This window comes from Crocuta crocuta, unplaced genomic scaffold (genome assembly GCF_008692635.1).
Source record: "Crocuta crocuta isolate KB4526 unplaced genomic scaffold, BGI_CrCroc_1.0 scaffold102, whole genome shotgun sequence".
NCBI classification, from domain to species: domain Eukaryota; kingdom Metazoa; phylum Chordata; class Mammalia; order Carnivora; family Hyaenidae; genus Crocuta; species Crocuta crocuta.
The window spans coordinates 1,080,027-1,104,746 of record NW_027530019.1 but is presented as its reverse complement, the minus strand read 5'-3'; the positions used below and the strand labels follow the sequence as shown (position 1 = coordinate 1,104,746).

Here is a 24,720-nt window from a genome sequence, read left to right as displayed (position 1 = left end):
CTGCAGGTGTCCGTGTGTCTAGGCTGAGAAGTGGGATTGGAAAATGGAACTGGCCAGCTCCTTTGTTCCTGGAGTAGAATCCTAAAGAGGCCTCCCCCTCCAACACGTGCTCTGAGGTTAGTAAATAAATCTTTTTGTAACCCCCTGGCATTTGTCAGATAGTTGATACTATGCTCTATCTTGGTGGGGCTGTTTATTGTGCTGTCTCTTTAAGAGCAGGAACTCAGTTTCCTGCTGGTCTCCAACCTCTAGATAGCCAAGCCAACTGATTTTTAAAGTTCCAGTTGTTAAGCCTTACTGATTGTAAGAACTCACAAAATAGACCGTCTGGTTTCAAAGCCAAACGTTATGAGGATTTGTCTCCCCTGTGCAGGTTCTCTGTGCCTGGGGTGTTTGTTGTGAGTATCTCTCTCCCTTCTTTGTGCCCATAATGACCCTACATCTTGTGGATAGTTGCACAGCTCCATTTAGCTCCTGAATGAATGTCTCTGCCCTTCCTACCTTCTTTGATGTGGCCTCTTCTCTACATTTTGTTGTGGAGAGTCTGTTCTCCCAGTCTTTAGTTGTTTTCTGGGTTATTTACACTGATGTGGGTGTTATTTAGTTGTATCCAAGGGATGAGATGAGTTTAGGATTATCCCACTCTGCCATCTTCCCCAGAAGTCCTAAAATGTATACGTGTTAATAAAAAGGTTGAAAAATAAAGTCAATCTTTCTGAAAGTAAATGAAAAATATGAAGAGATTAACAATGGGAGAGAAAACAAAACTAGAAGTTAATCTAGGAGTTCCAACACATTACCAATCATTCTGAGAAGAAAGAACAGTGGAAAGGTAGAGTGGGAATGATAGATCAAAGAAATAACAGAAGTAAATCTAACAGAAATAATGGATATGCATCTTAGATCCATAAGCCTACTGGCTGCCCAGGAAAGTAAAAATAAAATCCTGTATACACATGTTTATTGCAGCTTTATTCATAATAGGAAATAACTCAAATGTCCTTCAACTAGTGAATATACAAACTCTGATATAGCCATGTATACATCTAAGGACCATGTATACATCTAAGGAAAGACTCAATATTGTACACATTCTCCCAAATTACAGTATCGAGGTAATCCCAATCAAATTTGCATAAGTATTTCCATACATATTGGAAAACTGATTCTAAAAATTATATGAAAAGACAAAGCAACTAGGATTCAGCAATGTTGAAAAAGAACAAATTTGGAGGACGCAGACTCTGATTTCAAAACTTATTGTCAAACTACAGTAACACTATACTATAATGGTATTGGTGAAAAGAAAGAGACATCAGTGAAATGAAGTAGAGGGTACGGAAATAGACCTGTACATACACAGTCAGTTGATTTGTTTTTAAAGGTACAAAGACAATTAAATGGAGAAAGGATAGTCTATGCATTAAATGATCTTAGAACTATTGTCATCCATATGTTAAATGAGTGAATGTGAAGGTAAATGAATAGGTAAGTGAGTGAACTTCAACCCATACCTTGTACTTTATACAAAAATTAATTCAAAAAGACTCATAGATGTCAACTTAAAACACCAAACTATAAATCTTGAAGAAAATATAGGGGAGAAATCTGCGATATTGAACTAGACAAAAGTTTCTAGATAAGACACAAAACGCATGATTCATAAAAGTAAAAAAGGATGGAAAAGTTGAATATAATAAAAATTAGGCACTAAATGTTTAGAAAAAAACACATTAAAAAAAGAAAATTGAACAGATAGCCAATTGTGTGTGGGGAGTGTATATGTTTGGGGGTATGTACGTATGCACTCTTTTCTGAACTGGAAATGAAGTTGAAGATACTTGAGTGACTTTTAAAGAAGTTACAAGCCTATGAAACTAGAAGCTTAAATGATGGCACATTTTTTATTATAGTAGTACCATTGTGCAACCTTTAATATAATATTTTAGATGAAAAGGTATTATTTAGACAGGTTATTTTTCTAACACTTGATTTCAAGGTCAGATATATTTTTTCTTCCTGTTTTAGAAGTGCCTGCAATGTAAGAAAAATGAGAAAAGACAAGTAAATATATTTTTATTATAGAACTCTGGATCTTAAAAAAGGTAGATATTGAAGTAATTTGAAGTTCTTACTATAGCAGTGACCAAACCTAGTTATTTTCCAAGTTCTAAATGCTTCATGCAAAAGCAGAAAAATTACCTCAGACAGTGTTATAGAACGAATGACCCATATGCAGTTTGGGTTTTGCTGTCTCCTTTTGTATTCTGCTCAGCTGTCTATATAAATGATTGTAACATTGTGTACTTAATCATCAGCAAATGGAAGTTTCCAGAAGGAAAAGTGTCCCATACATTTTAGCACACTCTGACATGAAGGGAAGGTTATGTCTCAGAACTTAATTACCTTAACATCCCAGGAAGGGTCAAGGAACAGAGTAATCTATAGTTAGTATCCTAGTACTATATATGTTATTCTGAGACCATCAATTCATAAACTAGAACTGAACTCCAGTTATAACAGCAGCAAAACCTTATGTTTGGATAGTGTTTCTTCAACAAACTTCCATATATATTTTTTTAATGTTCCATTTTGTTATGCAACAGTTTTATTTTTTGTTCATTCTTAATTATTTTATGTGAGGATAGTCGGCACATGATGTTACATTAGTTTCAGGTGTATGACATAGTGATTCCACTACTGTGTGTTATGCTGTGCTCATCACAAGTGTAGCTACCATCTGTCACCATACAACACTATTACAGTGTCATTGTATTATATGTGACATATTCCCTATGCTGTGCCTTTTATTTCCAGGACTTTTTCTTTCCACAGCTTGCATCTCTCAACTCTCCTTCACCCATTTTGCCCATCACCCTACCCCTTCCTTCTGGCAACCATCAGAACTGATTCTGCTTTTTGTTTTTTATTCATTTGTTTTGATTTTGATTTTTTAAATATAATGTATTGTCAAATTGCCTAACGTACAGTGTTTACAGTGTGATCTTGGTTTTCAGGGTAGATTCCCGTGGTTTATCACTTACACACAACACCCAGTGCTCATCCCAACAAGTGCCCTCCTCAATGCCATTTTGCTTTTTAGATTCCATATATGAGTGAAATCATATGGTATTTGTCTGTCTCAGTCTGATATATGTCTCTTAGCATAATACCCATCCATAGGTCCATCCATGTTGTCACAAATAATAAGATCTCATCCTTTTCTAACACCACACACAAAAATAAACCCAAAATAGATTAAAGACATAAATGTGAGACCTGAAACCATAAAATTCCTGAGGAGAACAAGGCAGTAATTTCTTTGAAATTGGCTGTAGCAACATTTTTCTAGATATTTCATAATGTAAGGGAAACGAAAGCAAAAATAAGCTGTTGGGACTACATCAGAATAAAAAGCTTTTACCCAGTGAAAGAAACCATCAACAAAACAAAAAGCCAACTTACTGAACAGAAGAAGATATTTGTAAATGATATATCACATGTATATTTTAATTGATATGATGTAATAAGATGTATAAATAACAGAGAAAGGATATGACTTTGAAATCATATGCTTTTGACTTTGCATTGCATTTGGCAGTTCTGCATAATGTCATTTTGAAGTGGATCCTAGCTTTCATCCTAAGAAGTTGTTTCTTTTGGATTATCTTTCATGTTTTGATCCCTTTATTTTAATCCAGCTCAATCCATAGATAATAAATACTTCCCTCAATTCTTAACCTTCCATCCTCAGAAATAATCCAGCTCACTTTCCATTTGCTCACTCTCATCTGTTGATTTGTTTCACTCTCTCTAGTTCGTTAGTCTTCTCTACTCCCACCTCATGATGCCCTGTTTTGTTCTAGGTCTCTCCTCCACTCTACTATTTACTTTTTTCTCCTCATTCTTTTTCCTTTAATGAAACATGTCAAAATTGTGAATATACATCCATTTCTTATTTACTTATTTCACCCTAGTGGGTTATTATAAGATGTGTGATGATAGTGACTCAATCAGATTCTTCCACTACTACACATTCAGTTACCACCAGAGGGCTTAGTACATAGTAGGTGCTTAATAAAATTTGTTGCATAATAAAATAAATGCCTAAGCTTATCTTACCTGTTAACCGTGTATAAAAAATATTAAAGTTAGGTCTTAATTCAAATCTTAAAAATAAATTCTAAATGAATTAAAAATTTAGAATTTAAAAAATGAAACTGCAAAATTTTCTAAGTAAATATTTTTTAAAAATGCTTAATGTTTATTTTTGAGAGAGAGAGGGAGAGAGAGACAGAGAATGAGTTGGGGAGGGTTAAGGAGAGAGGGAGACACAGAATCCAAAGTAGGCTCCAGGCTCTGAGCTGTTCTCACAGAGCCCTACATGGGGCTCAAACTAACAGACCACAAGATTATGATCTGAGCTAGAGTCAGATGCCCAACCAACTAAGCCATTCAGGCACCCCTCTGAGTAAATATTTTGAAACTTTAGTATGGCATTTCTTTGTCATATTTCTTCCTCCTCTACCTTTTCTACCTTTTCATCTCCTCCTTTTCCTTTCTTCTGTTCTGTTTTTAGAATGGAAACATAAAAATCATATACATTTATTGCCTTTAAAAAAAGCAAAACTAGGGGTGCCTGGGTGGCTTAGTCGGTTAAGCATCCGACTTTCGCTTAGGTCATGATCTCGCGGTTCGAGGGTTTGAGCCCCGCGTCGGGCTCTGTGCTGACTGCTGGCTCAGAGCCTGGAGCCTGTTTCAGTCTGTGACTCCCTCTCTCTCTGACCCTCCCCTGCTCACGCTGTCTCTCTCTCTCTCCTAGAAATAAATAAAACATTTAAAAAAAAAAAAAAGCAAAACTACTATTAAGAAAGTGAAAGTTCATTTGTATTCCATCCACCCATTTATTTCCACACCCCACATAAACCCTGTTTTTCATTTGAGAAAAGCAGTCTGTATATGGGCCAGAAGCTGAAATCATCTACAAAAATACTGATAAATTTTACTGAATATAACTTAAAATAAACTATGCATCCGACCCATTATAAGGAAATTTAAAGGCAAATGACAAACTTAGAAAAATACTTTCAAGTCATGTTAAAATCATTATGATCTGTGGTGGACTAAATATGGCAGCATACTCTATGTAGCTTCAGTTGATGATAAGGTGGAAGGAGTACATGTTCCCTGGATTATAGTATAGCACACTACATCACCAATTAGTATCCCAAAGGAAGAACAACTCCAAGTGTTGAAAATGTGATAATGAATCATGATGGTACTTGAATACACATAAGGGAAGTAAAATGTGAGTGGAGTCCTATTTTTTTTTATTTGAGATGACTAAATATATATTTTTCATCAAGGTAAAAACTAAATACAAAGACAAACTAAGTGTTCTGTATCCTGGAGTGTTTTAGTGCTCACTTCGGCAGCACATTTATATCCTGGAGTGTTTTACCTAATCCATTTGACTAGCTCCTTCTAATGCAATGCCTCTGCTCCTTAAGTGTGGGGTGGGGGTGGGGCGATGGATGGATTTAAAATGGGGGAAAGAAACATGGTGATGTATACTCCCCCCAGCGGACTTAATCCCTCATCTGCCTAACTTTAGTTTATGCTTAGTCCATTGATTTATAGGCTTTCACTTCTGTTAAAATGCATCACTGTCATCATTTTAGAACTCTGGAGATAACATTAATGAGCAGCTCAAATCTCCTTGGTTACCACAAAGTGACACTGCCAGAAATGGTTTATTAACAGGTCTGGCTGCTGACAAACTTGTCAAGTGCGAAAAGTTAGGGGAAACTTACTTACCCTTTGGGAGCTTTCAGCCAGTTTATTTGTTCTGGCTCTCACTTGGACTTGTTATCTCCCAGAGAGCATACTTACTCCTAACTTTCCCCCTCCTAAATCCCATTTCATTGAAAAGGGCATTGGACCCAATTTATCTCATTAACCTGTGCTGATGAGTCAGTAATGTTGATGGGTTATCCCATGTTGTTGGGCATTCAAATACAACAATCAAGAAATGTTTAGGCTTTTATTATTCACTCAACAAAAATATGTAGTGAACATCTATTATATTTTAGGTGCTGGAGGAAAAAGAAAAGCAATGAACAATCTATAAGACCTCAGTGCTATGTTGTAGATGTTGATACTTTTTTTTTTCAAACTGACAGTGTGAACACCTAAGAAGAATTTCTCCCCAGTCAACTTCTATTTATTTTTAAGTTTTTTTTTTAATGTTTATTTATTTTTGAGAGAGAGAGACAATGAGAGCCAGGGAGGGGCACAGAGAGAGTGGGAGGGAGACACACAATCCAAAACAGGCTCCAGGCTCTGAGCCGTCAGTGCACAGCATGATGTGGGGCTCAAACTCACAAACCAGGAGATCGTGACCTGAGCTGAAGTCAGATGCTTAACCAACTGAGCCACCCAGGTGCCCTTCCCCAGTCAACTTCTTGATTCTAGTGCTTCTTTTTTCTTTCTCCCCTAATACTTGTTCTCTCTCTTTATTTTTATGTTTGTTATTAATTTTCCATTATGTGTCACGGGAAAGGCCAAAGGTATTGAAGTTTTCTGTATCCCTTAGCAGTGGATTAAAGTATTTTTAACTGGTACACTAATTGATCACTCTGCTTACTACCTTTTTCTCTCTCTTCCTTAGAGGGTAATATTTTAATTTCCAAAACCTTATCAAGATCTTCCCAATTTAAACTATATTTCATTACCGATTACTCCTTTCTTCTCTACTCATTTCCGTATAACAGCTAAGCCTCACATTAATTTGGGTCTCTCATGGATCTAGTGTATGTGCAAGAGTCCTATACTGTCATTTTTTTAAAACCCAGATTAAGAATGTATTGATGAAATTTCAGATATCCTAAGCGCGCCAAATAATGAGAAAGATTCACGTTCAGAAAAGGAGTCCTGAGGCGCCTGGGTGGCTTAGTCGGTTAAGCGTCCGACTTTCGCTTAGGTCATGATCTCGCGGTTCCTGGATTCGGGCCCCGTGTCGGCCTCTGTGCTGGCTGCCAGCTCAGAGCCTGGAGCCTGTTTCAGTCTGTGACTCCCTCTCTCTCTGACCCTCCCCTGCTCATGCTGTCTCTCTCTCTCTCCTAGAAATAAATTAAAAAAAAAAAAAAGAAAAAGAAAAGAAGTCCTGGGATACGTGGGTGGCTCAGCTGGTTCAGCACCCAAGTCTTGATTTCAGCTCATGTCATGATCTCACAGTTCATAGGTTCGAGCCCCACATCAGGTCCTGCACTGGCAGTGCAGAGATTCTCACTATCTTTCTTTCTGCCGCTACCCCACATGCGTGCTCACATGCATAGTCTCTCTTTCTCAAAATAACTAAATAAATAAACTTAAAAAAAAATTTGTAATGTTAAAAAAAATCAAAGAAAAGGAATACAGTTGACTGAAGCTCCTAAGATGTCTCTTAGAAACAAAAAGACATTTTTNTTCAGCACCCAAGTCTTGATTTCAGCTCATGTCATGATCTCACAGTTCATAGGTTCGAGCCCCACATCAGGTCCTGCACTGGCAGTGCAGAGATTCTCACTATCTTTCTTTCTGCCGCTACCCCACATGCGTGCTCACATGCATAGTCTCTCTTTCTCAAAATAACTAAATAAATAAACTTAAAAAAAAATTTGTAATGTTAAAAAAAATCAAAGAAAAGGAATACAGTTGACTGAAGCTCCTAAGATGTCTCTTAGAAACAAAAGTAATGATTTTAAAAAACTAGTGAAGTTAAGAAGCTGTTGCTTCTTTTGTAGGATGACAGCACAGCATAGGACCTGGAAAGATCATAAGAAAACATTAGCTTCCTGCTGGAGGCAGTACTGCTCCTTAGGGCCATTTTGGTTGAGACCCCTAATTCCTAGGGTTGCTTCTGGCATTTAGTGCGAGGGGCCCAAAATACCCACAGCACAGTGCCCACCACTGCTTAGTATAAGCAGTACAGTTCATTTATTTTCCAAGGGGAAGGAAACACTTGGTAGAATAGTTTCCCCCAAGGTCATATGCCCAGCTAGTGCCAGAGACAGAGCCTGGGACTCCATTCCAGGATTTTTCTCAGCAGACTGACTTTTGTACATAAAATGTTCTTTAAGGAGCCAAAGAGAATTGTCCCATTCAAAAGATTCTTTAAGGTATAATAATCTCATTCTCTTCAGATTATTCCCATACTCTAAATCTTTTGGGGTGATTCTCAGTGACATTTCAAAATCTACATAAGAAACGCAGTCTCATTTTGCAGTAGTAACTTTTAAATTTTATTTTTGGAGGGGGAAGGTAAGTTTTGTTATCGATCTCTTCAAAAATGCTTCTGTTAAATTTGATCATTTGCTTTATTTCCCTAACTCAATCCAAATAACTTTTAACTGCTTTAGGAAATCATTATTTTCAAATGCATATAATGTGCTGTTTTTAGGCATGGTAAGGAATGAACGTGCAAGTCTCATTCAGAATATGGCATTAACTGCAAGGGTATCATGTTCCAGGTGTTGTATTGTGTTCATGGATAGGAGATATACTATCAAAAGAAAAGAAAAGCATGATCCCTCCTTCAGACATGTGAGAAAGTAAGTCCAATATATTGGTTATAGTGATATTATGGGGCGCTACATGAATGTTGAGAAACGGCACTTAAATCCCAATGTTGGCAGTCAGATAGGCCTTCTGGAAGGTTGACGTCCCAGTTGAGAATTGAGGGGTAGCAGGTGATAATCAGACAAGTGGTAGTAGGAAGGAGGTTGGGGTAAGAAGAATAGGAGATGGAAATCTAGACAAAGAACAGCATCTCAAAATGTTGAGTTACACAAGAAAATGTGTCGCAACTGTAGAAGAGCAAATAGCTTACTTTGGCAGAAACATAGATAAGCTTGTCTGTCAGTTGAGAAATGGAATGGAAGGGATAAAGAGGCAAAGATGAGACTGGATGACACAGATAAGGCAGGCCATGGAGTTCGGATTCTATCTTGAGGGAAATAAGTAACCAATGAATGGTTTTAAGAAGAGAATTAGTAATTGCAGAAATAGAATTTTGAATAAACAATTAGCTTCTAAAAATCAGAGCTGCATAAGACACACCCGTTAGATGCAGTATATTGTTTTGACATTCTTGTTGAAATTCATCCCCACCACTGCCATCTATGTTGTATATGTGCTTCTGGTCCTAGAGTGAGTTAGACTCAGATCCTAACCTTTTACTGTCAGTGACAAGCCCCTGTTTCCAACTGATACTCCTAATTAGTGCTCATCATTGCTGGGGAGACATGTTGTCATAGTAAAGAATGAGGAGATGTTAGTTCAGAGTGCACAAGGACAGTGTCAAAGAAAGAGGACTTAAGGCATTATGATACACACAACGCAATTAAAGATTAATGAAAAGTGGTACTTTCCCTATCAATAGCAGGCTTTTGTTTTGCAGATAAACTACTAGACCAAACAGTGGAAGATATATAGCATTATTTCTTTCTGAATGAATGTTGGAGATGTGGGTAACAAGGTTTGTGTGTGTGTGTGTGGGTAACAATGTTTTTTAAAAAATGTACTTTCACAAATTGTCAAAGGGTAGGTAGGTAAAAAGTGTCCACTGGATATATGTGCAATAATTAAAGAAGTGTTTTGAATGCTGACCAAGGAATGTTAGGTTTTTTTTTAATGTGTAACAATAGTAGCACTTTATTGACTTCTTTTCACATTAAATTAAAGCACCACCCTTACTCACATGTTTACTTTGTAGGAGTTGTTGAATTTTGCATGCTGTTATGCAAGCAAAACCTCAATCTGAGCCTCAATAAAGTAGAAGTAAAACATTCTTCAGAAGATTGACTATGAAAAAAGTAATAAACATAGTAGGAGTGAAAGAGTAAAGGTTTTCTCAAGATAGAAGAGCTTTGTACTCATTTAAAATCAGATGGCAAGAAGACAGGTGGCAAGAGATTAAAGATATTGGAGAAGGGAAAAGAAATAGGACATTTGTTTTTTTCTGAGACAACATGAGGGAATGAAAGAAAATAAATTGAGACACGAGAACACAGAGGCAAATGGGTGAGAAACAGAAAATCATTATACCTCCTCTGTTTTCTAAAAGAATTTGATTTTGAGGCAGCTTATAAAAAAGGACACAGGAATTATAAAGTTAAAAATAGAGGGGGGGGGGAACCCTGAGGACTTAGAAAGGAGGAAGAAGCAAATATGATATCATGAGGTCTAGTATAGTTTGAATGGCTGAGTGTCAGATTTGGCTGTGAAGTTTTTGGCAGTCAAGGAAAAGGGGAAAGGTGATATTTTTCCACTCATCTCTTGCTGCATCACAAGCCACCTCACACCGGTGAGTTATAATATTAACAGTCATTTATGATTATCTCTCATGGCTCCATGTGTTGCTTGTAGTTCAGGGAATTTCTGGCTCTTGGTCTCTCATGCATTTGTAGTAGGTGGCTGAGGTTTGAATTATCTGAAGACTTGCTCATTCACATATCTGGTGCCTGGGCTGGGAAGACTCAACAACTGGGCTAGAATAGCTAAAGTTCTTCAGGTCTCTCCATTTCTGTGTGATCTCTCTAGTGTGGCAGCTTCAGGGTAGTTCCAAAGGCACATGGTCCAAAAAGAAGCCAGCAGAATCTCTCTTCCCTTTATGAATTGGCCTTGGAAGTCACTCAGCATCACTTCCTCTGCAGTTCTTTAGAGGCAAGTATCTAAAGCTGATCTATGGGGGCGCCTGGGTGGCGTGGCTCAGTCGGTTGCGCATCTGACTTCAGCTCAGGTCATGATCTCACGGTTTATGGGTTTGAGCCCACATCAGGCTCTATGCTGACACCTAGCTCAGAGCCTGGAGCCTGCTTCGGATTCTGTGTGTCCCTCTCTCTCTGACCCTCCCCTGTTCACGCTGTCTCTCTCTCTCTCAAAAATAAATAAAACATTAAAAAAAATTTTAAAAAAAAAGCTGATCTATGTTCAAGTAGAGGGTAATTATACTTCCCTTTTTAAAGAGAGGAAATGCCAAATAATTTGTAGCATGTTTTAAAACTACCACATGATACAGTAGATTTCTCACTGTCAAAAAGGCAGCGGTGTGTCAGTTGTCCAAGCTCACACCTGATGTTGTCAGTCTTTTGTTTTAGACATAGTAAGAGGGAAGATCACCAAGTGTTAAGAGTAGAAAGTGACACTAAGAATGATGGTGTGTGCTTGGAATTTATCTAGATAGGAGCATGTGACCCCAGCACAGGAGAGCTTTGCTTCTCTAAGCATGGTCTAGGACCAGTGGTATCTGCACACCTAGAGCTTGTTAGAAATGCAGAATCTTGGCCCCTACCTCAGACCTACTAAGTCAGAATTGCATCTTAAGAAGACCAAAGGGGATTCCAATGCAGAATAAAGTTTGAAAAGCACTGCTAAAGACGTTAAGTAGAGTTGTGGGGTCATGGGACAGACAGATTATTCCTGTGTATACACTTAGAATTGGTCATGCATCTTCCTTCATGGGACAGTAACAGAATATGAGTGGGATAAAAAAAAAAAATTATGAAATAGAAGTCATCTGAGTTTGAAAATCCCATGCATCCATTGACCATTATGAATGGTATGAATGTTGGGTATGTAGGTGGAATTGAAATGGGAATAAGATCTAAATACATTGGGGGAACAGGGGTGCAGTTATGGAGGATGAAGGCTGAAATAAGGCTTGGGAGCTGATATTACAGAAATATAAACAATAGTATCCAAATAAATGGCAGCCAGAAAGGGAAAATACCAAGTTAGTTTTCAGAGATAGATAAATATTATTTTGGTGCACTGGAATTGTTTAGATGGAATGTTACTTAAAGCAAGTAGGTTATTGACTGAGGCATTGACTTTGTTTTATAGAAATATCAGCAGTAATGACATTTATTATCCTGATAGATATAGTTAAGGGCAGACAACCAGCAGAAGGGTACAGATAATAGCAAATTTCAGTCCATCATCACTGATACTTCTAACTGTGGTTTGTATTAAGAGTGTAGAGCTTGGAGAGTGAGGAGAATCTTGGGGAAATGGCTGATAACCAAGTCTAGGCCAGGAAATCCATAAAATGTGTCTGGAATATCTTGTCATATTGAAGGAGAAGAGAGTTATTAGAGACGACTGGGTTCATGTCTAATGGACACCAGAGCCAATTTGCAGGGGTTTGCACTTGCCAAAGATGGGATAATATTAGCAACAAAAAATAATAATGATAATGGATTGAGATACATCAAATATATTAAAATCCATTAGTTCTTAATGATACTTGCACACAAAACCTCTCATTAGTCACCTTCAAATATGCTATGGAACCAAAACTTTATTCTTAAACTGGTAAATGAAGTGAAAAAATCAAGCATTACATCACATTTCTTGTCCAAATAGTATTTAAGGGTGCCAAATAGTTAATTAGGGAAAGACCTTCTAAAAGAATTTTAGTGAATAAATATGGAAGCAATGGTAGAATTAGAATATCACGATTGAACTCCTAATGAAATAATGGATTTAGGCCATGATCATCAGTGGCTACTAAAACTATTAGGTGAATTGCTTATAGGGAGCTTGGTAATAGGGGAGTAGCCTGATAACTGCAAACCCACTGCCCATTCTTAATGTCAAAAAAAGAGAAACAACTAGATAGTATGTGCTTCCTAATGGAACTACACAACACTCCTATAAAATAGTCATGCCATAAATCTGGGCTGAATCTGATCAAGCCCTTAGTTTTCCAGAAAATATAAAAACCTGGAGAATGTATGAAAACTCCTCAGAGAGAAACAGTCAGCAAAGTTTAAAAAGTGGGAATCTACTTTATTCCACAAATAAATTATGAGGGAATAAAAACTGTAAGGGAAAGTTTAAACACTAAAGGATATGTGAGAGACTTTGGGTTTCAGTTCTGACAAGGAAGGAGCTAGGAAATCATCACTCTCATTCTTAAAATAAGAAACAATGTTGAAAGAGACCCATTAGAGAACTGAGGTTACGGGGCAACTGCCACCCACAAATTGGGAGACACGGGTGAGTACAGAGAAGCTTAGCTAAGATCAGCTTACATGGAGCAGAAAGCACTAAAGCCATTAAAAGATAAAAACATTTAAATGATATTTTTGATGAATTCCTGAAGGCTCATTGTGGACAAGGTCAAGAGTGAGAAACTATCATAGTTCCAGGCTTAGGGTGTCCCCATACTTTTGGAAGTTTTACTTCCAGAAATCTACCAGGGTTTCTGGGTATAGGTCTGAGGGGGGGGGGGAACACAACATTTTGGGTAGGTAAAGGAAAAATTAATGCTTTTGAATTATGCTCATGGGAAAAGTAACCATCTAAAAATGCGCCCTGATTAGACTCTATAACAAAGGGGTGACCTCTCTAACTGAAGCAAAATAAGATACTTGACACAGGAGCAAGGAAGTAATAAGCCAACTTTATTTAGCTCCTCTAGCTTTCGTGCTTCACCTAAAAGGAGCAAAAAAGAGGCTAAGAAACATTTATGAAGGTCACAGCCCAGGGACATAAGCTCTGAAAAGACCTTAAAGGAGTAAAAGCCTGACATATAATCACAAGATTATAGAACACTCCCCCCCATACCTTATCATCACATCAACAGGATGTCAGTGTAATAACAGTGGATTACAACGGAAAAAGCTGTAAGAAACAGACACAATTTAAGAAATTTCACTTAAAGAACCACCCCCCCCCCAAAAAAAAGAAAAGAGGGGAACTTAGAAGACACCTGAAAAAAATCAAAGCCTTTGTCAGGTACAGCTACAGCAGACCTTCAGCACAGTCCAGCTTCTTGCTAGATCAACATAAAACCTCACACTACAGGCCTGTTTATTTCAATTCCCATTACTTGGTGTATCATGTCCTGCTTTCAACAAGAAGTTGCAAGGCATTCTTTTTTTTTTTTTTTCAGTTTTAAAATGTTTTATTTCACAATTTGTAAACAAAAGTTTATATGTATAAGACTCAAAGTAAATAGAAAGGCAGCTTTCAGTCACAAACAGATGAGACAGTATTCATTCAGAATCTTCTGTGGAAGCATATTTAAGGCAGTTTAAGCAATTTAAGGCAACACAAATCAATGTTAGGCATAAATAATCCTAACTATGCTGTCCAGGTTCTGGGTTTTCTATCAGATCTGCGTATATATGACACTTGTGGTCAAATTTTAAGATTGGTAAAGTCAATTTCAGACTCCTTATATCTTGAGTACAGGTTTTACTGTTGTAAATACTGTTACAAATAGAAGATGTTAACTAACAAAACAATAGTCATTGAAGATCTCTTTGTCCTGTGCGCATACACACGTAATCTGCTTGCTAATTTCCCTTCTTGTAGTTACTCTTCAAATTATAGTCATTATGTATTGAGTTCCCTATGCATCTCACCCATCACCTTTATCTCAGCCTTCTCGTACTTTGCCATTCTGTTCTTTCTGGAAATAACCAGCATGATTCTAGCAATAACTGCTAGTATCACAATTACAGTGACAGCAATAATACCAGTTTGTAGACCCTGCATTGAAAATTCAGGTGGTTTTTCCATATAGTAATTTTCAGTTCGACCAGGATCCAGATCCAGTTGTTCCTCATTTATTCTAAGGCCTGTTCTATTGGAGTGGAACAAAGATTCATTTTTAACATGTTTTTATTCAGAATAATAAGCCATGTCAGTTGTGTTCACATCATTCTGAATTTTCTGAAATTAATTTTGCATCAGATCAATAGTGATAAGATCATTCTCACACAGAATATTTTTTATATATTTTGGATCCAGTTGATAGTGAGTTGTGATTGCTTCCTTAAGCGTAGTCTGCAAACTTTGAACATCTTGAGGTGTTTCCCTTGTTTGTGTTTTAGTTTGATGATGATCCAGTAGGTCCTTTCTTGTTCAGAGTAGAATATTTTAGTGTCCTTATCAGTTCTTCTGACCTTAATAGTGTTCACCTTCCAGCACATGGTGGTGCCATTGTATTGCCTGGCTTTAAAGAGCTCCTTCCAATCACAGTCAGAATCATAGACCCATTGTTATTCTGGAAAGCCCTCTCAGGTCTTGCTCTTCTCCCAGACCTTGAGCCAGTCATGTCTGCCTCCATCACCAAACATTTGGTTGCCAGTTTTAAGTAAATGATAGAATTTTGTGTATCAATTGAAGTACACTCGCGCTGAGCATGTGTGTTCAAAGAGCAGTCTGGTCAGTCTGTAGTTTTCACAGACAGATTCTTTCTGAGCCATGGCCACTATCATGGTGACCACTGTGGGTAGGAGTCCAAATATGAGGACCTGGGGATGTGCCATGTTGTGTGTGTGTATGTGTGTGTGTGTGTGTGTGTGTGTGTGTGTGTGTGTGTGTACGCTCAGGGCACTCTAAAAGACAAGAAAAAGAAAAGAACAGTCTGAAAAACAAAACAAGCATCAGAGCCAGGCTCTGATGTAGCACAAATTTTAGAAATATCAGATAGGGAATTTAAAACAACTATGATTCATTGATTAAAGTGAAGTGTTCCGGTGGGAGAAGACAGCATGAAAAAGAAAAAAAAAAAAAAAAAAGATGAGTAATGTAAGCAAAGAGATAGAAATTCTAAGTAAATGTAAAAAAGGAATGTTAAAAACCAAAAACACTGTGACAGAAATGAAGAATACCTTTATGACCTCATCAGACTGGACATAACCAAGGATAGAATCAGTGAGCTTGAAGATAAATCAGTAAAATTTTCCAAACAAAGAAATGCAAAGAAAAAAATTATAAAAGAACAAATTATTCAAGAACTCGGGGACAATTACAAGTTAGATGTATAACTGGAATACTAAAAGGAGAAGAGAGAGAAGAGCAGAAGAAATATTTGAAGTAATCGTTGAGGTTTCTTTGAAATTAATAACAAAAACAACTACAGATCCAGGAAACTTAGAGAACACTAAGCAGGATACATGCACATGCGCGCGCGCACACACACACACGACAGATCATATCCAAATGACATAAAATCAAAGATGAGAAAATTTTGAAAGAAGTCAGAAGAAAACAAAACACCTTACCATTAAATAAACAATGGTAAGAATCACAGTGGCATGAACCAGAAACAGTACTAACAAAAAGAGATTGGAATAAAATATTTACCATGTTGAATGAATAAGAACCACCAATTTGAAATACTATTTTCAACAAATTAATCAACTGCATCTAAATGATATTTATAGAATATTTTCTCTAAAAGCAGCATTATACGTATTCTCAAGCTCATGGAACACTCACCAAAATAGGTCATGTTCAGGACATAAAATACACTTTAAATTTTTAAGTATTAGAAATCATCCAAACTATGTTCTCAGACCAAATGGAATTAAACTGGAAATCAATTGAAGAAATCCAAATAGAGGTTAAACAACACATTTATAAATAAATAACACAGCAAAGAACTGTTTTAGAGATATAATAATTTGAACAAAATAAAAATAAAAATATAACATATAAAATTGGATTACAGGAAAAGCAATACTTGGAAATTTATAGCACTGAATGCACATATATTTGAAAATAAGATATATCTAAAATCAATTTAAACTTCCACATTAAGAAGTATAGAAAGAATAATAATATAAGCCTAATCCAAATAGAAGGCAAGAAATAATAAAAGCAGATATCAAATAGAAATTAAAAATGATAATTTAATAAAAATTTTTTAAATAAACCTGATTCTTTGAGGAAAAAAAACAGTACAATTGATAAACCTTTAGCCATGCAGAGTAAACAAGAAAAAAAGATGACATAAATTGCTAATATCAGAATGAAAGAGGGGATGTCACTACTGATATCATGGACATTAAATGGATAATAAATATTATGAGCAACTCTACACCTACAATTTTGATAACTTAGGTGAAATGGATTAATTACTTGAAAGATACTGTAAGACAAGAAAAAAATTTCTTCTCATTTTAGGCCTCAACTGGGGCTCTATAACAAAACATAAGAGAAAAGCAATAAGTTTTTTATCTTGTATACATACCTCATATTTACAAGGAAGAAACTCAGAGATGAGTAATTTAAAGAAGTAGTTTAGAACTCCGACTTATATAGCATCTTATCCAAAAAATAATACTTTTTTTGGAAGAGTGACATGACAAAGGAAAATAGTCTTATGCTTACAGTGGTGGCAAATCATAGGAAGGTAAATATATGAGGGCAAACTAACAGAGTAAGGTTTTTCTTCTGACTCTTCTGTGGCCATTCTGGGCTGATCAGAGTTTAGATTCATCTTAAAAAAAAAAGGAACATATATATTCTGCCTTTAGGGAGAGAAAAGGAACATAAAGAGAGCTTTTCCTGTATTTACTGCTTCTTAATTGGCTTCAGCTCAAAATAATTCTCATGTCAAAGAGACATGTTTTAGGGTGACATATTCTAATTTTCTTCAACACAAGGTACCAAAATACACACATGGAAGAACAAATAATCTAAATAGGCCTATATTAAAGTAATTGTATCCAAGAATTTATAACCTTCGAAAAGGAAGGCACCAGACCCAGTTGGTTTCACTGATGAATTCTACCAACTATTTAATGAAGAAATGATACAAAGTCTCTGGGTTCTCTTTCAGAAATAAGCAGCAGAAGAAATAATTCTTAGTTCATTCTATAAGGCCAGCATTATCCTCATATCAAAACCACATAATGAAATCACAAAAAGAAAATTGCATACCAATATTTCTCATAAACATAGATGCAAAAATTCTCAACAAAAAAATAGCAAATTTGGGGCACCTGGGTGGCTCAGTCAGTTAAGTGGGCAACTTTGGCTTAAGTCATGATCTCATGGTTCACAAGTTTGAGCCCCATGTTACGCTCTATGCTGAGAGCTCAGAGCCTGGAGCCTGCTTCATTCACATTCTGTCTCCCTCTCTATGCCCCTACCCTGCTCATGCTCTCTCTCTCTCTCTCTCTTTCTCTGTCTCTCTCTCTCTCAAAAAAAAAAAAAAAAAATTAACATTGAAAAAAAATTTTAATAAATAGCAAATTGGATTTACCAATGTAGAAAAATTATTGTATAGCATAACTAAGCAAGATATATTCCAGTTATTCAAGGCTATTTCAACATTCAAATATCAATTAATGCAATCCACCACATCAGCAGGAACAGGAAGAAAAATGTTATTATCATATCAATGATCCTGAAGAAACATTTGACAAAAAAATACTCATTCATGATGAAATCCCTAAAACTAGCATTAAGGGAGTTTTCTTAACTTGGTAAAGAATATCTAAATAGGGGCACCTCAGTGGCTCATTTGGTTGTGTTCAACTTCGGCTCAGGTCATAATCTTACAGTTTGTGCGTTCGAGCCCCACATCGGGCTCTGTGCTGACAGCTCAGAGCCTGCAGCCTGCTTCAGATTCTGTGTGTCCCTGTCTCTCTCCCCTCCCCTGCTCATGCTCTGTCAAAAATAAATAAACATTTAAAAAAGAATATCTAAATAAACCTACACTCAACATCACACTTATTGGTGAGAATCTGAATGCTTTCCCCTAAAATTAGTAATAAGGCAAGATTGTCTCTTCTCACCACTCTTGTTCAACATTGTGCTGGAAGTCATAGCTAGTACAACAAGAAAAGAAAAGGAAATAAGCACGATACAGATTAGAAGGAAGGAATAAAACAAAGTTTTGGTGTGCAGATGTGAAATTATCTGCCTACAGAGTCACAATGCGTCAACAACAACAACAAAAATACTAAAACTAAGTGATTACAGCAAGGTCATAGGACTCAAGACTAATATATAAAAGTCAATTGCTTTCCTATATACTAGCAAAAATAGGTGGAATTTGAAATTAAAAATGCAGTGCTGTTTCCATTAGCACCAAAATAAATAAATAAAATTAAGTAGTTTACATACAAATAACAAAATATGTATAAGATCTCAATAAAAAAACTATAAAACTCTGACAAAAGAAATCAAAGATCTAAATAAATGGATATTTCATGTTTATTAATAGGAAAATATAGTATTAAGATGTCAGTTCTTTCAACTTGATCTATAGATTCAATTTAATCGTAACTAAAATTTTCGTGGACATTGGCAAACTGATTCTAAAGTTATATTGAGAGGCAAAAGACCCCGAATAGCCAATGCAATACTAAGGATGAACAAAATTGGAGAACTGACACTATCTGACTTCAAGCCTATTATAAACCTAGTAGTAGTAGTGAAAGCATAAGTAGAACAGCGGTGAGTATAGAGAGCCAAGAAATAGACCCACCCAAATATTGTCAACTGATCTTTTACAGAGAGGCAAAGACTATTCAAGGGATAAAAGATAATCTTTTCAACAGATGATGCTGGGTCAAGGAGAATAATCTAGACACAGACTTTGAATGTTTCACAAAAATTAACTCAAAATGGATCATAGACCTAAATGTAAAACATAAAACTAGAGTCTGGAAAACGTTTCCCCTCAAATCCCGTAACTCTTGCCTAATTATGATTGAAACTTAAGGTAATTTCTAAAGTGGGGCATCCTACAGTATACTTGACAATTACTTCTCAAAATTGGCAAGTTTGTAAAAACAAGGTAAGTCTGAGAAACCGTTAAAGCCAAGAGGAACAATTTTTGTTCATTGTTTCCTTTTATGTGTATGGGTTACACAACAGGAAAAACACTTCTCTGCTAATGGTACCATTTGTGTCATCTCAATTTGGACTTGACTTCTGTTCTTGAGTATAGGGCACATGTTTCTGTTTCTTTGCATGCCTACTGAGCTTTGCATGGAAGAGTGACTTTTATTCTAGGCAACATTTAACCTGGCTGCATACTCAAACTCATACTCATACTGTGTCCCCTCTGCAGTCAGTAGCTGACATTTCCCTCAGATCTGTGATTTTCAGTTTCTGGGGTTTTATTTTGTTTTGGGAGAGTTGTTTGTTTTTGTTTTGTTTTATTTTGTTTTTACTAGTTCCTCCATGGTCTCCTCTGTGAATATTAGTTTAGTGGTTAGCCAACACTTCAGGTCAATATCGGTTGCATGTTTGGGGACTCATTCCCTATGTGGTTCTTCCCTTCCAAGCTCTCTTCTGTAGCTTTCTGTTTGCGCTCCAAATCCTGAACTCTGGCCTCCTCTCCTTCAGATCAGTAAGGCTTTGGCATTTTGCTGCCCTGAGCTGCAGATTGGGAATTGTCCTCGGGCAAAAAGCTAAAAATTCCCCAATCTCATTAGATGGAATTCCTGTTTTGTCAGAGTAGATTTTCTTCCAGTTTCTACCTGCTTTTGATTGTTCTCCAGTGTCTCCAAATGGGCTTTCTACTTAAACAGTTTAGTTCAAATTTTAAAACTTTAATCTGTGGACCTTTAATCTTTGGTCTATCCAAGCTACTCTATCATTATCAGATAGAAGAGTCAGTCAGTGAACTCTTTTACTCTTTTTGGAGGTTCAGCAAAGTTTAGCTTACTTTGAATTTTTATTTGTTTGTTTTTGAGAGAAAGAGAGAGAGTGCGGGAGGGGCAGAGAGAGAGAGAGAGAGAGAGAGAGAATCCCAAGTAGGCTCTGCACTGTCAGCACGGAACCTGATGTGAGGCTCAAACCCGCATCATGAGATTATGGCCTGAGCTGAAACCAAGAGTCCGTCACTTAACCAACTGAGCTCCCCAAGTTTAGCCTACTTTAAAATGAGAACTCTTTCTGCCCTATTTCATACTCATTTTTTATCCCATAAACATTTATTTACTGCTTAATAAGTACCAGGAACTTTTCTAAGTTCTTTGCAAATACTTACTCATTTATTTCTTACAAACAACCCCTATGTTATTATTAAGGATAATAACTACTATTATCCTTTTCCATTTGCCAGCAGAAAAACTGAAGTAAAGAGAATTTTTTACTTGCCCATGTTCACACAGCCAGCAAATGGGCTAATTGCTGGACACAGCACACTGTTTAGCCAGAGCTCATTCTTCTTCTCTATTAAAAAACCAAAGGTTGATGCAGGGATTCTGAATGCCCCTCCAATCATGCCATCATCATGTTGCCTTTATAATTTATGGCAGTAAATAAAATAGAAGCCTCTATCGAGATATCCTGACTTTAGGGCTGGTTCTCCCATTAATTTTACACATGACTTTGATATATCATGTCTCTTATCTCTCAGCTCCAGTTTCCTTATCTATAAAGTGGAGTGGCAGTAAATTTAACTCTAGCAGCGTACTCCAAAAGATCAGAAGTGTCATCCACTTGTGTATATCCTCTTTGTTTTCACAAGAGGGGGAAGTGATACCAGACAGTTGTGGTTAAAAATTGAAAACAACTCCAGTGAAAAAACTTTACTTCTTATTTTTTTTTTTTTGACTGTGTAATAAATGTAGGACAGGGGCACCTGGGCAGCTCAGTCAGTTAAACATCTTGATTTCAGCTCAGATCAGGATATCATGGTTCGTGAGATGGAGTCCTGCGTGGGGCTTTGTGCTGACATCGCAGAGCCTACTTGGGATTCTCTCTGTCCCTCTCTCTGCCCCTCCCCTGCTCTCTCTCTCTTTCTCTCTCTCAAAATAAAAATAAAAGTAAACTTTAAAAAACAATGTAGGACATATGGAAAAGCATAAAGAAGAAAAACAATCACACAAAATACCCCGATTTTGACCATCTTTTATTCCTTTTGGCTAACTTTTGGTCCTCCTTCATTGTAAAGGATTTCTACCTCTGGTTTCTCAATCTTCCCTTTCAGCTGGGGTAAGGACACAATCTTCCCTTTCAGCTGAGGCTGTGCCCTAGTTGGAGATCTGAAGACACAAAAAAGCAGAGGTAGGAAAGAATCCAGCCTGGTAGGAGGCCCAGCCCCAGCGCTTCAGTTCCTTTTACTTCTGAGGCAAAAATGGCAGTGATACAAGGGACACTGGTAAAGACAGCTCCTTGTCCACCATGCAGATGTACTGGGGTTTACTGAGTGTCTCAGGTCTATACATTGATGTCTTTTATTACGTTGAGGGACTTTTCACGCAATGGCTAGGGGTGTGGGGACTTCACCAAACTGATTTCTCGGTGATTTTTAACATTGCTCCTGGCTTCCTCAGTTGATCTCTAGGGCCCTATATACTACCCACCCTTAAGATTCTGTGAACTAAGATCATTTAAGATGAGTGTCTTTTTTGTTTAAAACAACTAGAATTTTCTTTCTAGTGCTTGAAACTGCAAATCCTACCTGAAACACTCTCTCCCAGAAACAACCCCTGTTGCTATTTTGGTGAATTTTATGAGAGCTTTTAAAGATTAAAAACCATTAATTATTTAATTAATAATATATTGAAATTCAGATAATAAGGCAATAGATTGAAATTCAGATAATAAGGCAATAGATATTTGAAAGTAAAGACCTCTCCTGGAACCCCCAAGTTACATTACCAAGTCTGCTAGCAGCTTTGCCAGTACAGTCAGCCATGGGGTGCTTGGGTGGCTCAGTCGGTTAAGCATCCAGCTTCAGCTCAGGTCATGATCTCACAGTTTGTGGGTTCGAGCCCCGCATCAGGCTCTGTGGTGACAGCTAGCTCAGAGCCTGGAGCCTGTTTGAGATTCTGTGTCTCCCTCTCTCTCTGACCCTCTTCTGCTCACACTGTGTCTTTCTCTCTCTCTCTCAGAAATAAATAAAAACATTAAAATTTTTTTTAAAAAAACCGAGTCATCCTTATAAAACATACACTAAGTGGCTTTTCACTGAGGTCTCATGACCAAGTAGATGTTTTCCTAGACCTTTTCCAGACTTCTGAATCATCTGAAGGACCGTATTAAAAAATAAGTATCTGGTCCCCAGTACATATTCTCCAGATGTAATTTTAAATGTTCCCAATATATACAATGTAGTTGGAGGACCTTTTGTCCTTTAGATGCTGCTGCTTAAATATTCTACTCCATGAAACAGGTGCCAAACAGAGTCTGTCCTTTTTATAAATATCTGCTTCTCCTGGATCCTCTATTTTTTTGTGTGAATGAGAGCTTTTAGGTCTCTAAGTCAGATACCTTGGAGTCATCCTTGCCTGTTGTCTTCCCCTCCAACTCTCCATTTACTCCCTTACTGTATTATCTGGAATGTGACTAGAGTTTCAGCTGAATTGGAACTGGTTTCTAATGTGGCTGGTGCATAGAGCTGCTTCTTCTTTATCTCGTCAACCTCTGATTGTTCTGATTGCCAGATTTCCATGAATGCTGAGAACTCTCCCCACATTTGGAGTTTATACAGTGTTACCGGATGGACAGTTAGAGTGCAGGCAGGGAGAGAGTACCTACAGAAAGAATTTCTTAGAAGCAGAGAAGCTGTCCTGCAGGAGCCTTTTGACTCAGCAGCAAGGACTGAAGGTTGGAGTCGTACACAGTAGTGACTGCTTTGTGGACTCATACCGCTCCAGCTGTCTCGGTAGCAAATACTTCCTGGGGAAAAATGGACGGCATGTGTCCTGGAGACCTCTCTCACTACATCTATAGCACATCATTGCTCAATCTACCCTGCTTTGGATACCCTACAATTAAATACAACAAGAGTTGGAGGGCTGTTAGTAGGACACTCCTTCTCATTTTGTAAGATATTGTGGGGCTTTTGCTGTACTTTAAGACTGAGAGCACTTGTGGTCAGGGAAAATCAGCAAATTTCTGGATTTCAGAAGAGAAGATGCTGGTAGCATGTGGCACCGTGAAATGTTTGTTGTTCTCAAACTTTCAGAAACATTTTGGGAATATGTACAGGAAAAAATAGAAGTCTTTGAGCAGGTGAGGCTTGGAACAAGGTTAGAATATGAGTGGGTGTGGCTCAATCTGTCCTCACAGGCTAGTGAGGTTTAGAAGCCTTTCATAGAGGTCTCTCAGATTTGCCTCCTTCTCTCTCCCCCTCGTGCTACTGCCTACTTCATTTCTCACCTGGACTACCTTGCCAACTTCTTAACCTGGATCCTGTGTTCTGTGTTGTCTTTCTCCAAGTTCCAATCCACATGTGTGCCAGGTTGATTTTTCTGTGGCAAAAATTTGATTATGTCACTCTTCTGCTAAAAAATCTCAGTGCCTCCCATTTTTTAAAAAAATATTCAATCTCCTATAGTAATTAGGAAGTTGTTTTTTTTTTTTCCTGAATTCATGTCAGTCATCTTGCATAGACCTTTCACTTATCCTTCCCATCTTGCACCTTGTGCTCTGGTCACATTTAACTGCTGGAAGTTTTATGAACTGGCCATGCATCTTATTTTTGTGTATTTAATATCTTCATTATCTTTAGATCTGCAGTGCTTAATACAATGTCTGAGCATATGATAGATGCTCAATTCACTGAAAAGATGAATGAACAAAACCTGTTCACACATTTCCTGAGATTGAATCAAGAGGGAAAAATTGCAAGACTCAAGCATTTCCAAAAGGTGTTGAAATTCAAGATTATAATAATACTAGTAACAGTAGAATTATTACTAACACCATTGATAACAATGGAATTTATCATGCACCAACTGCATATCAGGATCTCTTGACATAAGCTATATTGCAATAACTCTTTAATCCTCATCACAGTCCTGTGAAGTAAATACTACCATATCCGTGTAACAGAAAAGAAAGCTGAGGTACCGTGTATTTCAGTAATTTGCTTAAATTAATCTGGACAGCAAAAGGTCGAACCAAAATTTGGACACAATCAAAATGACAGCAGAAGCTGCATGTTGTATTACTCTGGAGTACACC

General features: G+C 37.1%; 1 long non-coding RNA gene and 1 pseudogene across 12 annotated transcripts in view; one reads left to right on the top strand and one right to left on the bottom strand.

Annotated features, from left to right (window-relative positions):
- Positions 1 to 24,720, top strand: part of LOC144231822 (uncharacterized) — a 117,943-nt gene that overhangs the window by 9,245 nt on the left and 83,978 nt on the right. For 10 of the 12 annotated variants that reach the window (XR_013335198.1, XR_013335202.1, XR_013335203.1 and 7 more), the window contains one exon: positions 7 to 116. The exons of the other annotated variants lie outside the window; for them this stretch is intronic. This is a non-coding gene — a long non-coding RNA (uncharacterized LOC144231822). The remainder of the gene's footprint in view (positions 1 to 6; positions 117 to 24,720) is intronic. 12 annotated transcript variants of the gene reach the window in all.
- On the bottom strand, positions 14,386 to 15,323 carry LOC144231736 (epithelial cell adhesion molecule pseudogene; annotated as a pseudogene).